Source organism: Nicotiana tabacum, chromosome 5, assembly GCF_000715075.1.
Source record: "Nicotiana tabacum cultivar K326 chromosome 5, ASM71507v2, whole genome shotgun sequence".
NCBI lineage: Eukaryota > Viridiplantae > Streptophyta > Magnoliopsida > Solanales > Solanaceae > Nicotiana > Nicotiana tabacum.
Window position 1 is genome coordinate 107,242,499 of NC_134084.1, and position 19,073 is coordinate 107,261,571.

General features: G+C 38.3%; 1 long non-coding RNA gene across 1 annotated transcript; it reads right to left on the bottom strand.

Annotated features, from left to right (window-relative positions):
- Positions 1-13,524: 13,524 nt before the first annotated feature.
- On the bottom strand, positions 13,525-17,768 carry LOC107806054 (uncharacterized). The gene is made up of 3 exons (XR_012709253.1): positions 17,645-17,768; positions 16,265-16,332; positions 13,525-13,897 (listed from the first exon to the last, which is right to left on the bottom strand). It is a non-coding gene; the product is annotated as an uncharacterized LOC107806054 (long non-coding RNA).
- Positions 17,769-19,073: the final 1,305 nt, after the last annotated feature.

Genomic DNA, 19,073 nt, shown 5'->3' on the forward strand with positions numbered 1-19,073 from the left:
GGTCTGGGCCAACTCTGCACGGCCTCTATCTTCTTCGGATCCACCTAAATACCCTCACTCGATACCATGTGGCCTAGGAATGCCACTGAATCCAACCAAAACTCACATTCCGAGAATTTAGCGTATAACTTCTTCTCTCTTAGAGTTTGAAGCACAGTCCTCAGGTTCTGCTCATGATCTACCCGACTCCGGGAATACACCAGAATATCATCAATAAAGACATTGACGAACGAGTCAAGATACAGCCGAAACACACTGTGCATCAAATGCATAAAGGCTACTGGGGCATTGGTCAGCCCAAATGACATAACAAGGAACTCGTAATGGCCATACCGAGTCCTGAAAGCAGTCTTCGGGATATCTGGCTCCCGAATCTTCAACTGATGGTAACCTGAGCGCAAGTCAATCTTAGAAAATACCCGTGAGCCCTGAAGCTGGTCAAACAGATCATCAATACGAGGCAAAGGATAATGGTTCTTCACTGTAACCTTGTTCAACTGGCGATAATCAATACATATACGCATAGAACCATCTTTTTTTCTTCACAAACAAGACAGGAGCACCCCAAGGTGATACACTTGGCCGAATAAAACCCTTATCAAGCAATTCCTATAATTGATCCTTCAACTCCTTCAACTCAGGAGGAGCCATACAATACGGAGGAATAGAAATGGGCTGAGTGCCCGGCAATATATCAATGCCAAAATCAATATCCCTATCAGGCGGCATGCCTAGAAGATCAGCTGGAATACATCGGGAAAGTCCCGTACTACTTGGACTGAATCAACTGAAGGGGTATCAATACTAACATCTCTCACATAAGCTAAATACGCGTCAAACCCCTTCTCAACCATACACTGAGCTTTAAGAAAAGAAATAACTCTACTGTGGGCGTAATCTAAAGTACCTCTCCACTCAACACGTGGTACACCTGGCATAGCCAGCGTCACGGTTTTGGTGTGACAATCAAGAATAGCATAATGGGGCGATAACCAGTCCATGCCCAAGATAATATCGAAGTCAACCATACTGAGTAACAATAAATCGGCGCTGGTCTCAAAACCATTTAGAGCAACCAAACACGACCGATAAACGCGGTCCACACAAGAGAATCTCCCACAGGAGTAGAAACATAAACATGGGAACTCAAAGAATCCTGAGGTACACCTAAATGCGGAGCAAAATAAGAAGACACATAAGAGTAAGTAGAGCCTGGATCGAATAGAACCGATGCATCTCTGTGAAAAACTAATATAATACCTGTGATGACAAAATCGGAGGCAACAACCTCGGTACGGATAGGAAGGGCATAGTATCTGGCCTGGCCTCCCCCTCTAGGGCGACCTCTACCTCCCCGACCTCCACCTGTAGCCGACTGAGCAGGTGGGGTAGCAACTGGAGCTGTAACCATAGCCTGAGAACTCTGCGGGGCTTGCTGTGGCTGAGAAGTCTGTGGAGGTGCACCCCTCCCAAGTGTGGGGCAATCCCTCACCATATGGCATGTGTCTCCACACTCAAAACAAGCTTTGGGAGGATGTGGTGGTTGTGACTGGCTAGGGCCAGGTCTGCTGGATAGATCCCTGAAAGCACCCCGCGCAGGAGGCGCGCTAGATACCGGGGGTTCATAATAAGGCTCCTGAGGCCTAGGAGGAGCTGGAGCACTACTGGCTGCTGGAAGAGCTGAATGAACTGGGTAACTCATATAACCCCTACCATGACGACCTGCAGTTGGGGTACGAGCACCAGAATAATGGCCCGACTCTCGAGACCTCTTGGCCTCCCTCTCCTCTCTCTCTCGGTGGGAAGCAGAAGAATAGCATGACGGGCCAAATTCACAAAACGGGTCTCATACTGAACTCACGAGCCATGCTAGACCTGATGTTGGGAATAAGGCCCTCAATAAATCGGCGAACTCTCTCGTGAACAGTAGAAACCAAGGCTGGTGCATGCCTAGCCAAATTGGTGTAACAGACAACATACTCTAAAACGGTCATAACATCCTGGCACAAATGCTTAAACTCTGCACGCGATATGTCGCTGAGGCTCTGAGGAACATACTTCCTCAGGAACAGATCGGAAAACTGAGTCCAAGTCAATGAAGCAGCTTCATCTTAACTGTCTAGCTCATAGGTGCGCCACCACTCATAGGCGGCTCCTCGAAGCTGGAAGGTAGTGAAAGAAAACCCGCTCGATCCTGCGATACCCATGGTACAGAGAATGCGGTAACACTCATCAAGAAATCCCAGAGCATCCTCCGATACTAGACTACTAAATACAGGAGGCTTGTACTTCTTGAACCTCTCAAGCCTCAACTGCTCATCCTCGGAAGCAGCTGCCCTGTCCTCGGGCTGAGCTGGCACTGCAGGCGGTACAAGAATAATCTCAGGGACCTTCTCAACATGCACTCACTGCTCAGAAGTGCGGACGGCGGGAGTCTGTGCTCCTCCCCCAGCCTGAGATGTAGCTACAGCAATGTGAAGAAACCCTGCCTGAGCCAGAGTGGTGTACATGCTCATGAACTGTGCCAAAGTCTTCCGAAGAGCTAGAGTGGTAGTAGCAGTAGCGTGTCAGGTGCCTAGGCACTGGCTGGATCCATTGGTGGTACCTCGGCGGCAGCTCGCGCAAGTGCTCTAGCTGCACCACGTGCGCGTCCTTGGCCTCTACCCTGCCCCGGCCTCTGACGGCTGCAGTAAGAGGCGCGAGTGCCTGATCATCCCTAGTAGCACGTGTCCTCACCATCTGTGAGAGAATAGAAGACAGAAGTTTAGAATGGTGATGTCAAAATATCGCACGACAAGGAAATCAAATAAAGTGAAATTTTTCCTAACGGTTACATAGCCTCTCGTAGATAAGTACAGACGTCTCCGTACCGATCAGCGAGACTCTAATAAACCGGCTTGTGATCCATGACTCCTATGAACCTAGAGCTCTGATACCAACTTGTCACGACCCCGGTTCACCCTCCGTGAACCATTGTGATGACACCTAGTCTCTATGACTAGGTAAGCCTAAATTTGCGGAAAATAACCAAACTTGCGGAAGTAAAACAATTTAAAAACAGAAAGCAATAACAGTGTTTAAATGTGCCGCTTGGCATACACCATATATAAATCTCAAAACCAATATCCAAATCCAAGACCCGGAAACCCACGAATCACAAGCTAAGAAAAGAAATACTACATAGCTCTAACTCCGGAATTTTGTCTAATAAGAACAGAAGTACAGAAGGGCTAAATACTAAAGTAGGAATAGAAAGGGACTTCTCGGTCTGCGGACGCGGCAGATGTACCTCGAAGTCTCTAAGAAGTCGCCTCCCTCAAGGATGGTAGGCATGAGTAGATGTACCTGGATCTGCACATGAAAAAAATGCGTAGAAAAGGCATGAGTATACCACAACGGTACTCAGTAAGTGCCAAGCCTAACCTCGGTTGGGTAGTGATGAGGAAGGGTAGGGCCCTATTGAGGTGAAATAAAATATAAAGATCAACAATATAAAACGGAACAAAATAAATAAGTATCGCAATAAAATAACACAAGATGAACAGAACAGCAACAACTATACAGAACAAGGTAAACATGGGAAGGAAATACAACTCAGCACCAATAGTAACAATCAGGGATCTCCCAGGATACCGTCCTGTAGTCCCATCTTTAAATATCCAGTGAATCTCCCGGGATACCATCCCGTAGTCTATCATATATATATGTCCGAAGGATCTCTCGGGATCCCGTCCTGTAGTACAACTCATAGTGCGTGGGGATCTATCGGAATCCCGTTCCGTAGTCCCAAATGTAAATACCTAGTACTGGGGGAATCTACCAGGTGCATTTCCGTTGTTCCATATAAATGTGCAGGGGGTTCTACCGGGAATCTAACCCGTAGTTCCAAAGTACACAGACAAGGGGGAGCTATCGGAATCCCACATCCGTAGTCCCAAAATAAATGCACAACAGCAGCAGGAAGATATACAAAAATGGCAAAATTTCATATTAAGGCAATAAGTGATTCTAGCCTAGCATGCTGCACAGAATTCAAGTAAGGTAGGTTGAATCAAATAAAGCAAAGTAAGTCACTTAGACATGCTTTCCTAAGCTAACAACATGCTTAAGAGTGCAAGAAATAAAACAGGAAAGGAAACATATTAGTAATTACTTAAGAAAATTGGATTTCCAACAATTAGCACAAGTACGCACTCGTCACCTCACGTACAAAGCATTTCAATTACCAAATATATCAATCCTAAGGGGAAGGTCCCCCACACAAGGTTAGACAAGCCACTTACCTCGAACCGACTCAAAAATCAACCCAACACCACGTCTTTGCCACGAGTACTCGACTTTAAATGGCCCAAATCTATTCAATTAAATTGCATAATATAAATAACACTTCAAGTAACTGATTCTACAATTTAATTCTAAGCTAATACACGAAATTATGTAAAATGACCAAAACGCCCCTCGGGCCCATGTCTCGGAATCGGGTGAAATTTACATTTTCAAAAACCTCATACTCTCACGAGTCTATACATAACAAGAACACTGAAATCGAAGTCCAAATGACCCCTCAATCCTCAATTAAAGGCCTCTTAAACTCAAGCTCTAATTACCCATTTTTTCCAAATTTCTCACCACTAATAGGTCTTTAATCACATAAAAACGAGTTATGAAATCAAGGACGTTTCCTCCAAGCGATTCCCCTTTGTTTTCCTCAAAAATCTCTCTCAAAAGCTTCAAACCCGGATGAAAATGGTGAAAGAATCCCTCAAATTCGCGAAGGCAACTATTTATATGTTCTGCCCAGCGATTTCCGCATTTGCGGCCCTGGGAACGCATCTGCGATCCCGCTTCTATGGAACACATGTCGCATTTGCGACTTTCACTTAATGAGCCAGCTTCCGCATCTGCGACTCTAAATCCGCAGATGCGGTACCGCTTCTGCGGTTCCTGAAGAAAGTACCAAAATCCGCTTCTGCGGCCCCTTAGCCGCATCTGCGGCGTCGCATCTGCGGTCCCCAAATCACAGATGTGAAAATAGAAAGAGCAGCAAAAAAAAAACAACAGCTGCAATAATTTCTCAAACTTCCCGTCAACTATCCGAATCACCTTGATGCCCCCGGGACCTCAACCAAAAGCACAAACATCACCTAATACCTTATTCAAACTTGTACCAATCTTTGAAACACCTAATACAACATCGAAACATCGAATTAACCATGGATTTAAGCCTAAGAACTCCAAATTTTCTCAAAATACGCTTTCGATCAAAAAGTCTATCAAAACACGTCCGAATGACCTGAAATTTTGCACATACATCCCAAATGACATAACAGAACTACTGCAACTCTCGGAATTCTATTCCGACCCTTGGATCAAAATCTCACTATCGAACCGGAAACTTCCAAAATTTAACTTTCGGCATTTCAAGCCTAAATTAGCTACAGACCTCCAAAACACAATCCGAACACGCTCGTAACCCCAAAATCACCCAACGGAGCTAACGGAACCATCGGATTTCCATTTCGAGGCCGTCTTCACACTGTTCCGATTACGGTCAACTTTCCAACACTTTAGCTCTCATTTAGGGACTAAGTGTCCCAAAATTCCCCGAAACTCAAAACCGAACATCCCGACAAATCACATTAGTAGAAATAAACTTGGGGAAAGCAGTTAATAGGGGATCGGGACGTTAATTCTTAAGACGACCGACCGGGTCGTCACACATAGACATCTTTTTGCTTTTGATTTTTTACTTTGTTGTCCTGTATCTCTGTTTGATCAAAATAAACTTTTATTATTTTTTGTGCGTCCGATCAGCTACACTTACTTGGAGATTTGTGTTTGTTCCATTGCCTCTAATCGACGAGTCATACTGATCATTTATTATTGTCTTTCTCAATATGCTTTCAGGTACTCTTCGCTCTTTCTTTCCCCTTCGTATATAATTTTTACTATCTATATTTTGTTTGTTTGTGGTCGAGCTTCTGCTGAATTCTAAGTTGGCATTTAAGGTTCGTAAGAAACATTTCAGGTTCGTAAGAACGAAACCTCATCGTTTTAGGTTTTTGGCTTGAATTATTGTTTTCGCTTATGAGTGAGTGTTCTAGCTTCAGTAACTCATTAACTGCTACGTCGAATGAATCTTACGAACCTGAACCTCATCGTTTTAGGTTTTTGGCTTGAATTATTGTTTTCGGTTATGAGTGAGTGTTCTAGCTTCAGAGACTCATTAACTGCTACGTCGAATGAATCTTACGAACCTGAACCTCATCGTTTTAGGTTTACGATTATATGATTAGAAAATAAATAACAAACACTCTCATCTTATAGAGTAGTTAACTATATTGAGATATGAGGGATTCCCCTCAGAAAATAGAACTAGATAGAGGAGTTGATCATGACTACTGTTGACCTTGTGGACGGAAGAGTTGATCATGGCTACTACTGATTCATTGCGACCACAAGAGCATGAATCTGATAGAAGTATATTGGAAGACATTCACTTCGATCCCTTAAAACCACAAGAGCATAATGCTGATAAAAATTGTACTGAAAATATATAACATGACGATTACAATATAATAATAACATGGGAAGAATAAGAACTTCGCTCGCGTACAAAAGATTTGCCAAAAACTCGAAGCATTTGAATTTATTCACCGAGTGCAAATCCCATGTGTGGATTGTGTACTGTATTAGTTTAAAGTCATTTTTTTGAATTTGGGTGATTTTTGTAGAATATAATTATCCATGTAAATTCTTTTCTTTGATGACTGTCTTATTTCGGTTATTCTTTTCTATTTATCAATGAGGAAGATGTCAAGATTTAAAGAAGGATGACAAGAACGATTTGCGTGATGATGGAGAAAGCATCAAGCATAGAAGAGAAAGAATGATGAGGAGAGGGAGCTTCCCATAAACATTAAAGGTAACATGTTCAGTGCAAGACTGTCAAGATCATCAAGCCTAAACTTTGAGCAAGTCCAACAGGATGTTATTGTTGTTGTTGCCACCAATATTATTGCTGCTTTCTGCATTATTATTAGTTATAGGAGGAGGAGGCATCATCATCATTGCATGAGGACATAAGACTGCATTTCCACTGTTGTTGTTGTTGTTGTTGTTGTTGTTGTTGTTGTTGTTGTTGTTGTTGTTGTTGTTGTTGTCTCTATAACCCATCAAGCAAGATGTATTTCCACTAGAACCACCCCCCTCCATTAACATCTTTTTGTTTTCTCCTAGTTTCTTATAACTCTCTTTGTTGATTTTGTTCCTTTTGTTTTTGCATATGAAACTATAAAACTCCCTAAACTTTGAACAAGTCTAATCTACCTCTTTTACTATTGTGGCTGATTATAATGGAAGAAAACTGTCATTTTAGTATTGTAGTTGTGCTCCCATAGATGTAAAAAGTGTCATTTGGTGATCATACAATATCCGAGAGTGGATAATTGTTCCAAATTATCCGAGAGTGGATAATAGCCAGCTTCCGCATCTGCGACTCTAAATCCGCAGATGCGGTACCGCTTCTGCGGTTCCTGAAGAAAGTACCAAAATCCGCTTCTGCGGCCCCTTAGCCGCATCTGCGGCGTCGCATCTGCGGTCCCCAAATCACAGATGTGAAAATAGAAAGAGCAGCAAAAAAAAAACAACAGCTGCAATAATTTCTCAAACTTCCCGTCAACTATCCGAATCACCTTGATGCCCCCGGGACCTCAACCAAAAGCACAAACATCACCTAATACCTTATTCAAACTTGTACCAATCTTTGAAACACCTAATACAACATCGAAACATCGAATTAACCATGGATTTAAGCCTAAGAACTCCAAATTTTCTCAAAATACGCTTTCGATCAAAAAGTCTATCAAAACACGTCCGAATGACCTGAAATTTTGCACATACATCCCAAATGACATAACAGAACTACTGCAACTCTCGGAATTCTATTCCGACCCTTGGATCAAAATCTCACTATCGAACCGGAAACTTCCAAAATTTAACTTTCGGCATTTCAAGCCTAAATTAGCTACAGACCTCCAAAACACAATCCGAACACGCTCGTAACCCCAAAATCACCCAACGGAGCTAACGGAACCATCGGATTTCCATTTCGAGGCCGTCTTCACACTGTTCCGATTACGGTCAACTTTCCAACACTTTAGCTCTCATTTAGGGACTAAGTGTCCCAAAATTCCCCGAAACTCAAAACCGAACATCCCGACAAATCACATTAGTAGAAATAAACTTGGGGAAAGCAGTTAATAGGGGATCGGGACGTTAATTCTTAAGACGACCGACCGGGTCGTCACACATAGACATCTTTTTGCTTTTGATTTTTTACTTTGTTGTCCTGTATCTCTGTTTGATCAAAATAAACTTTTATTATTTTTTGTGCGTCCGATCAGCTACACTTACTTGGAGATTTGTGTTTGTTCCATTGCCTCTAATCGACGAGTCATACTGATCATTTATTATTGTCTTTCTCAATATGCTTTCAGGTACTCTTCGCTCTTTCTTTCCCCTTCGTATATAATTTTTACTATCTATATTTTGTTTGTTTGTGGTCGAGCTTCTGCTGATTTCTAAGTTGGCATTTAAGGTTCGTAAGAAACATTTCAGGTTCGTAAGAACGAAACCTCATCGTTTTAGGTTTTTGGCTTGAATTATTGTTTTCGCTTATGAGTGAGTGTTCTAGCTTCAGTAACTCATTAACTGCTACGTCGAATGAATCTTACGAACCTGAACCTCATCGTTTTAGGTTTTTGGCTTGAATTATTGTTTTCGGTTATGAGTGAGTGTTCTAGCTTCAGAGACTCATTAACTGCTACGTCGAATGAATCTTACGAACCTGAACCTCATCGTTTTAGGTTTACGATTATATGATTAGAAAATAAATAACAAACACTCTCATCTTATAGAGTAGTTAACTATATTGAGATATGAGGGATTCCCCTCAGAAAATAGAACTAGATAGAGGAGTTGATCATGACTACTGTTGACCTTGTGGACGGAAGAGTTGATCATGGCTACTACTGATTCATTGCGACCACAAGAGCATGAATCTGATAGAAGTATATTGGAAGACATTCACTTCGATCCCTTAAAACCACAAGAGCATAATGCTGATAAAAATTGTACTGAAAATACATAACATGACGATTACAATATAATAATAACATGGGAAGAATAAGAACTTCGCTCGCGTACAAAAGATATCCCAAAAACTCGAAGCATTTGAATTTATTCACCGAGTGCAAATCCCATGTGTGGATTGTGTACTGTATTAGTTTAAAGTCATTTTTTTTTGAATTTGGGTGATTTTTGTAGAATATAATTATCCATGTAAATTCTTTTCTTTGATGACTGTCTTATTTCGGTTATTCTTTTCTATTTATCAATGAGGAAGATGTCAAGATTTAAAGAAGGATGACAAGAACGATTTGCGTGATGATGGAGAAAGCATCAAGCATAGAAGAGAAAGAATGATGAGGAGAGGGAGCTTCCCATAAACATTAAAGGTAACATGTTCAGTGCAAGACTGTCAAGATCATCAAGCCTAAACTTTGAGCAAGTCCAACAGGATGTTATTGTTGTTGTTGCCACCAATATTATTGCTGCTTTCTGCATTATTATTAGTTATAGGAGGAGGAGGCATCATCATCATTGCATGAGGACATAAGACTGCATTTCCACTGTTGTTGTTGTTGTTGTTGTTGTTGTTGTTGTTGTTGTTGTTGTCTCTATAACCCATCAAGCAAGATGTATTTCCACTAGAACCACCCCCCTCCATTAACATCTTTTTGTTTTCTCTGAGTTTCTTATAACTCTCTTTGTTGATTTTGTTCCTTTTGTTTTTGCCTATGAAACTATAAAACTCCCTAAACTTTGAACAAGTCTAATCTACCTCTTTTACTATTGTGGCTGATTATAATGGAAGAAAACTGTCATTTTAGTATTGTAGTTGTGCTCCCATAGATGTAAAAAGTGTCATTTGGTGATCATACAATATCCGAGAGTGGATAATAGCCAGCTTCCGCATCTGCGACTCTAAATCCGCAGATGCGGTACCGCTTCTGCGGTTCCTGAAGAAAGTACCAAAATCCGCTTCTGCGGCCCCTTAGCCGCATCTGCGGCGTCGCATCTGCGGTCCCCAAATCACAGATGTGAAAATAGAAAGAGCAGCAAAAAAAAAACAACAGCTGCAATAATTTCTCAAACTTCCCGTCAACTATCCGAATCACCTTGATGCCCCCGGGACCTCAACCAAAAGCACAAACATCACCTAATACCTTATTCAAACTTGTACCAATCTTTGAGACACCTAATACAACATCGAAACATCGAATTAACCATGGATTTAAGCCTAAGAACTCCAAATTTTCTCAAAATACGCTTTCGATCAAAAAGTCTATCAAAACACGTCCGAATGACCTGAAATTTTGCACATACATCCCAAATGACATAACAGAACTACTGCAACTCTCGGAATTCTATTCCGACCCTTGGATCAAAATCTCACTATCGAACCGGAAACTTCCAAAATTTAACTTTCGGCATTTCAAGCCTAAATTAGCTACAGACCTCCAAAACACAATCCGAACACGCTCGTAACCCCAAAATCACCCAACGGAGCTAACGGAACCATCGGATTTCCATTTCGAGGCCGTCTTCACACTGTTCCGATTACGGTCAACTTTCCAACACTTTAGCTCTCATTTAGGGACTAAGTGTCCCAAAATTCCCCGAAACTCAAAACCGAACATCCCGACAAATCACATTAGTAGAAATAAACTTGGGGAAAGCAGTTAATAGGGGATCGGGACGTTAATTCTTAAGACGACCGACCGGGTCGTCACACATAGACATCTTTTTGCTTTTGATTTTTTACTTTGTTGTCCTGTATCTCTGTTTGATCAAAATAAACTTTTATTATTTTTTGTGCGTCCGATCAGCTACACTTACTTGGAGATTTGTGTTTGTTCCATTGCCTCTAATCGACGAGTCATACTGATCATTTATTATTGTCTTTCTCAATATGCTTTCAGGTACTCTTCGCTCTTTCTTTTCCCTTCGTATATAATTTTTACTATCTATATTTTGTTTGTTTGTGGTCGAGCTTCTGCTGAATTCTAAGTTGGCATTTAAGGTTCGTAAGAAACATTTCAGGTTCGTAAGAACGAAACCTCATCGTTTTAGGTTTTTGGCTTGAATTATTGTTTTCGCTTATGAGTGAGTGTTCTAGCTTCAGTAACTCATTAACTGCTACGTCGAATGAATCTTACGAACCTGAACCTCATCGTTTTAGGTTTTTGGCTTGAATTATTGTTTTCGGTTATGAGTGAGTGTTCTAGCTTCAGAGACTCATTAACTGCTACGTCGAATGAATCTTACGAACCTGAACCTCATCGTTTTAGGTTTACGATTATATGATTAGAAAATAAATAACAAACACTCTCATCTTATAGAGTAGTTAACTATATTGAGATATGAGGGATTCCCCTCAGAAAATAGAACTAGATAGAGGAGTTGATCATGACTACTGTTGACCTTGTGGACGGAAGAGTTGATCATGGCTACTACTGATTCATTGCGACCACAAGAGCATGAATCTGATAGAAGTATATTGGAAGACATTCACTTCGATCCCTTAAAACCACAAGAGCATAATGCTGATAAAAATTGTACTGAAAATACATAACATGACGATTACAATATAATAATAACATGGGAAGAATAAGAACTTCGCTCGCGTACAAAAGATTTGCCAAAAACTCGAAGCATTTGAATTTATTCACCGAGTGCAAATCCCATGTGTGGATTGTGTACTGTATTAGTTTAAAGTCATTTTTTTTTGAATTTGGGTGATTTTTGTAGAATATAATTATCCATGTAAATTCTTTTCTTTGATGACTGTCTTATTTCGGTTATTCTTTTCTATTTATCAATGAGGAAGATGTCAAGATTTAAAGAAGGATGACAAGAACGATTTGCGTGATGATGGAGAAAGCATCAAGCATAGAAGAGAAAGAATGATGAGGAGAGGGAGCTTCCCATAAACATTAAAGGTAACATGTTCAGTGCAAGACTGTCAAGATCATCAAGCCTAAACTTTGAGCAAGTCCAACAGGATATTATTGTTGTTGTTGCCACCAATATTATTGCTGCTTTTTGCATTATTATTAGTTATAGGAGGAGGAGGCATCATCATCATTGCATGAGGACATAAGACTGCATTTCCACTGTTGTTGTTGTTGTTGTTGTTGTTGTTGTTGTTGTTGTTGTTGTTGTTGTTGTTGTTGTTGTTGTTGTTGTTGTCTCTATAACCCATCAAGCAAGATGTATTTCCACTAGAACCACCCCCCTCCATTAACATCTTTTTGTTTTCTCTGAGTTTCTTATAACTCTCTTTGTTGATTTTGTTCCTTTTGTTTTTGCCTATGAAACTATAAAACTCCCTAAACTTTGAACAAGTCTAATCTACCTCTTTTACTATTGTGGCTGATTATAATGGAAGAAAACTGTCATTTTAGTATTGTAGTTGTGCTCCCATAGATGTAAAAAGTGTCATTTGGTGATCATACAATATCCGAGAGTGGATAATTGTTCCAAATTATATCTAACTAATATCCAGTGATATTGTCCATATTTGGTGATCCTTTATATGCATCAGATCTCCTTTCCTGCCACTTCATGTCAAAATAAAGATAAAAAAAAATAATAATTTCAACTTTTATCATATTGGGCCCGTGCTGGCACGGGCTAACTCCACCTAGTTATTATTAATAGAAGAGCTAGAGTTTCGACATGATTGTTTTTGGTCATTTAAAAAAAAGTGGAGGGTATTTTGGACTTTCCGCATCTCTTATCAATGTCATTTACGTGTCTTTGTATTGTTTAGTTATACAGTACACTAAAGATCTTTCCACATATTTTCTCAGAGACAACAATCGTAGGTGTTTTCCTTTTCTTTCAAGAGTTTCTTTCTCTCGGAAATCTCCACTTGCTCTTAAAAGCTCTCTATGTTCCGCTTTTAACTTTTTCCCAGATGATCTTCTTCTCTTTTCTCTTTTTTTTTCCTTTCGTAATTTTTTGGGTTGTCTGTACTTTTTCTTTTCGGTATTTTTTTTAGGTGCTTTTTCTGATTCTCTGAATACTTTTTAGTTTTGCAATTTCATGACTGTCGTGTGCTAAATCCAAGTGTGTGACTGGGAGTAGACGGGAATTAGCGCTATAATTTTACTTGTTCATTTTTGTTACTTGCAGTACCAATTAGCAGCAAATTACCCAAGAAACAGAACCGCATGGTTATACATCCCTTAATGTCACTTAGAGCTCTTACGACAAGAGCATTATTATTTGCAACATCAAGAGTATGACAGCAAAAGCATGAGACTTCATAAAAAAATTTAGATTTCATAGTTTCTATAAACTCAGCAACCTGAGAAACCTCATCCACAATCTAAGAATAGTGTAAAATAAAAGCTGATAATTTAGCAACTTGCTTCACTATCAGACTCTGTCTAATAAATCATCTCTACGCGATGACAGAAGATAAATTTATGGCTTCATGTCAAGAGAAAACAATTATAATGAATGTTCATTCATTTGATCATACTACACATAAAAAAAAAAGCAAGATAAATATGGGGTGCAGACTGTTCATTCTGGTCTCAATTTGGACTAGGGAGATTGGTATTTAGACAATCGTTTTAACACCTCATGAATTAAAAGGAGTCACCTCATTATGATGATGAATATGTGTGTTACGCACAAAGATAAAGAGAAAGTTTCATTTAAAATAGACCTGTGCAATTATTTCGATTGGTATTTTCCAGTTTCTTTTACATAATTTCCTTAAAGCAACACATCTTTGATCTCCTCCACCTTCAATTCTCCCCTAATAAGAAAAAAACAAATTTGATCCATTAGATAGCTAATATATAAATTATATAAGTCCAGCTGAATTTTGAGTAAGAATGCTGATAAATATTACAAATCAGTAAGTGCAGTTGAAGATCCAACCATTAATCTTTCTTTTAGTCTTAAACCTTGAACTTTCAAAATAACATAGAATATTACAAGATCACACTCCAATCCAACAACCACCTCGCAAATCATCAATTTGACTTACGCCATTGTATGCTATATGAAAGTGGATCATCCAAAACTGTTACCTATACATCGATCAGATAATGATTTGTAGCATTTTTACTACCTTTTGTCTCCTAATTTTTTTATTGATTATAATTTGAAGCAATGTTACTACCGATCACCTTCCAGAACTTTTTATCAGTCTAATTAAACAGTATAGATAGATTGACATTTTAGAATGGTTGAATACTTGAATTAGTTGGAGATTTTTGTAAAAGCTATCTGAAGAGTAACAATATTGTTACTCTTCAGATAGCTTTTACAAAAATCTCCAACTAATTCAAGTATTCAACTATTCTAAAATGTCAATCTATCTATACTGTTTAATTAGACTGATAAAAAGTTCTGGAAGGTGATCGGTAGTAACATTGCTTCAAATTATACTCAAAAACAAATTTGATCCATTAGATAGCTAATATATAAATTATATAAGTCCAGCTGAATTTTGAGTAAGAATGCTGATAAATATTACAAATCAGTAAGTGCAGTTGAAGATCCAACCATTAATCTTTCTTTTAGTCTTAAACCTTGAACTTTCAAAATAACATAGAATATTACAAGATCACACTCCAATCCAACAACCACCTCGCAAATCATCAATTTGACTTACGCCATTGTATGCTATATGAAAGTGGATCATCCAAAACTGTTACCTATACATCGATCAGATAATGATTTGTAGCATTTTTACTACCTTTTGTCTCCTAATTTTTTTATTGATTATAATTTGAAGCAATGTTACTACCGATCACCTTCCAGAACTTTTTATCAGTCTAATTAAACAGTATAGATAGATTGACATTTTAGAATGGTTGAATACTTGAATTAGTTGGAGATTTTTGTAAAAGCTATCTGAAGAGTAACAATATTGTGTCTTTCTAGTTTGAATTAATGAAGATAGCAGACGTCGCTACCAAGAACTACCAAGAACCTTGAGCTGGCAAATTAAAATGAGAGTAGTTGTTCACATGCTTGCATACAATTTTAAAGTTGTAGAACGATTTTATTTAATGCTGAACACAAATTCAGTCTCTCTTACCTCTCCTCCATCCAGTGTACCTATACATCTGTTCTGTACAAATAGGCCATGCTATAGCGCTAAAGGCAAAAACTCCAACTCTTTACAATTGATTAGATAAATAAAAGTGCATTAAATTGTTAAACAATAATATAGGGCAAGCTATCTCAACGTTAAATATTTTTATCTTTTTTTATTTTTATTTTACAAAAGCTGATGTTCTATTGATCACTAACGCATCCATAGCACCACTATCATGGGAAAGATCTGATTTAAGCAAGAGATATAGAGAAGAAACTGCTACAAGGTGTACGTGAGATGTGAAAAATAATCAGGACAAAAGAGCATAGGTCTTAGAGCAACTGTTAGTTGATAAACCTTCAATCAACAAACTTAATTTCTTTAAAAGTAAGATGAAGGGCCGTAACACATGCTAAAAGTGTCAATGTTTAACTATAGCAAAGACAGAAATCCGATGGTCAAAGAAAGCATAAAAGTTCTCGCTCTTGCCACACCTAACCTTGTCCTTTTTGTTTCTTCTACTAATGAACAAAAAAATTATTATCCAACAAATGCATGTAATAAATACATACTCATACAATTTGGTTCCTTTCCATACTTACGGGGGATACAAATTCAACAAACTCTATTTTGATTAATAGGCTATGTCAAATACGAAATTTTAATACTGCTTCATAACACCTTCTATAAGTATTTCTAAACCTATATAATATTTTTTTAATATTTTTTCCCGATTCAATAGAATGAACAACTTTATAATTATTGAAGGCAATCCTAATCTAATACTCCACAAGTAACCCAAAAATAACTCTCATGACAGTTCAATAACCATAAACTAACAGGAGATGTATGCAAAAGAAGGGGTATGCTTAATTTGATCATATTGGAGTTTGAAAAGATAAGTTGAATATGCTAATGCAAATTGCCAGACGGAGTGAATACCGAATCAAAAAGAAGCAAGTCGATGCATTCATATAGAGAAGTTATTAGGAGGATTCGAAAAAGAAAAAGAAATAAAGTATCATATCTAGCCGAAAGTATGAGAATTAAAAATTAAAGCTAGAAAACGCATACCATTTTTCGAGTTTTGCCAATAGATTCGGTGAATAGCTATCAACAATTTTATGTGCTTCCCAGAAAATCTGCACTACCAGAATCAAAAGCATACATAGTACAATCAAAACATGAAAAAACAAAAAGAACAAAAAAACTAAATAGTGTAGAAATATAAAACAGAGAGAAATTCACAGAACTACTCACAGCTAGAAGGCGATGGAATCAAAGAAGCTACTGAAGATTTTTTATTTTGACCCATAAAAAGCAAAATAGAAAAGGAGAAGTCTCTGTACGTTGGGTACTCAATACCACAAGAGCCTTATTATTTGCAACATCCAGAACTATACTGACCAGTGACAAAAGGTGATGGTACATTAAATTTATTAAGTTACAATGGAGGTTGCGATCACATGCTTTCCATTTACTCCATGCCAATCCAGAATGGAAGTATTTGCACCCGCATCTGAATTACTAAGTGTACCGATTTATTATCTCCCTTCTGAGCCTATGTTCTCGCGTGTAATGAAAATACTGATTTCTCTTCCTATTGCTAAATAGTTTTTCACTCAATTTTTAAGAATGATTGACACATCAACGCTTCTTGCCTTAAAAGAGAAAACTTTTCTAAATGCCATTACACAGTATGTTCTAGTGGGAATTAGAGACCTAAAGCATTGATATCTGAGATTATGCACGGCTAATAGAAATTAAATGTTCCGTATGAAAATTTTATTGAATTCATCCTTTATGTCACTTAAATTTTACTAACTTCTCCATAAGACACATGTTGATATCCTTAATCGAAGGGGAAAAAAAGGAGATAAACGCTGATATAATGAAGCTAAGGACGGGACGATTTTGATGATGAATGCCCACACCAATTTGATGTTTCTAGTTCTGTATCTTCTCTATAAATACTAATTTTGTAGATTGATAGTTTGTCTTTTTGTCAGTTCACCTAAATTTACCTGCTTTCATATATAAAGAATTTTAAAACCCCCACCCCCCAATTTTGTGAAGTAAATTAATTTTTTTTGTGCCATTGATCACTCCTTTTTTAACGACAATATTTGTTTGACTATGAAGAATTTTCGTAATACAATTTGTGGGAAAGAAAAGAGGCTAAGCTTCAACACGGACGAATCGTGCAATGGAAAAGCCTCTGAGGATCACAAATATGATGCCAACTTAAAGCTTCTAAAAGCACCCTTCTCAAAATCCGATATAAAGGTGAAACGAACTTTCAGGGTAGCTAAATAATTAACAATTTTGATATTCTTCTGTGTATATCTAAAAGAAAAAATTTAAAATTTAAAATACCTAAAAGGTACACAACAAAGCACTAAATCGAAGAGGAACCGTCGAAGAAAGAGATTAAGCCAGTAAACATTTACTAACCTCCGATTGTTTCTTTCAATATCTCATCGGTATCAATATATTTATCACTGTGATCATCCTTTTCACTACGCATGTTGGAATTGTTGCTGCAAAATAAAACACTCGATACAGCCAATAAAAAGGCATGAAACCTGTTGAGTTTCTTTTTAATATAGAAAGATATTAAAAAGAGGGTGAATGAGAAATGGAGGGAAATGAAAATTTTGAGTAAAATTTTAAGTTTCCCTCTCCTTTTAACGAGACATTGTCCCTCATTGGTAGAGGAAAACGAGTTTGGTGGGTTTATATATACAAATGCACTTCATGTAGCTCTTAAAGAGTTAGGAAGAAGGGACCAAATTTATTTGTTAATAGTAGATATTAACGTAATATTATCCGTGTTTGTAACGGATATGTTCCAATTCGTGTATTGTACCACCAGTTGCAATAGCAGCCGCCTAGTGCTCCTCCCACCATGGCTAAGTGCTTGCTCCATAACAAGCTAGTGCATGCTCCACCATGGAGAGGGGGCGGGTCTCACAACTGACTGCTATAAATATGAGCAGCAGCAGTTGGAGAATCACACACCAAAACAGAATTGAGAGCTATTGATCTTCTCTTCACCGAAAACTCAACGTTGGCTATAATTTGCATTCCTTCCTCTCAGAATTTCCATTCGACTTCTGAGTTTTCCTCCCTTGTTCTCCATTGTTTTAAACTACAAACAAAGCATCCGTAAGTGTGATTTGCTGCCGAACTTTGTATTCGCTGAAACATTGGGGTTTGAAGTACCGCTACACCAGTGTATAATTCGTTCTATCCTGGGAGGAAATAATCCATAACCTTGGGTACTAGGAGGGGATTAAATTCCTTAAGGAAACACTGTGAATTCAGTGGGCTCGAATTAATTTCTGTTTTACTTATATTTACGTTTATAAGCTAACGTTCTAATTTCCAAAATCATTATTTACAAATACAGGCATAATAACAACAAGCTTAAGGAATTTAATAATTTTAATTTCTATATTTGTGTTACTTTTATTATTCTGGAAACTATAACCTTTGTGGTTTTTGTATACTCCCATTTGGAGAGTAAAGCCTTCGTGGCGGTTTGTTAGAGATTAAAATCTACGTGATTTTTACTCCAGTTTTAAAGCCTTCGTGGCGTTTTGTTGGATATTAAAATCTACGTGATTTTTTACTCCAGTTTTAAACGTTTGTTTGTGTCATTTTTTTCTAGAAAAAATGGCGAATGACAACAGAAATCAAGTTGTTCCGATGATGACTGCCAACGCATCGACAAGTCGAACTCCGGCGTTGGCACCGGCTGAGAAACCCGGAAAATTTTCTGGGATGGATTTCAAGCGCTGGCAGCAGAAGATGTTCTTCTACTTGACTACGTTATGTCTATAGAAGTTCATCAAGGAAGATGTTCCTGATCTTCCAGATG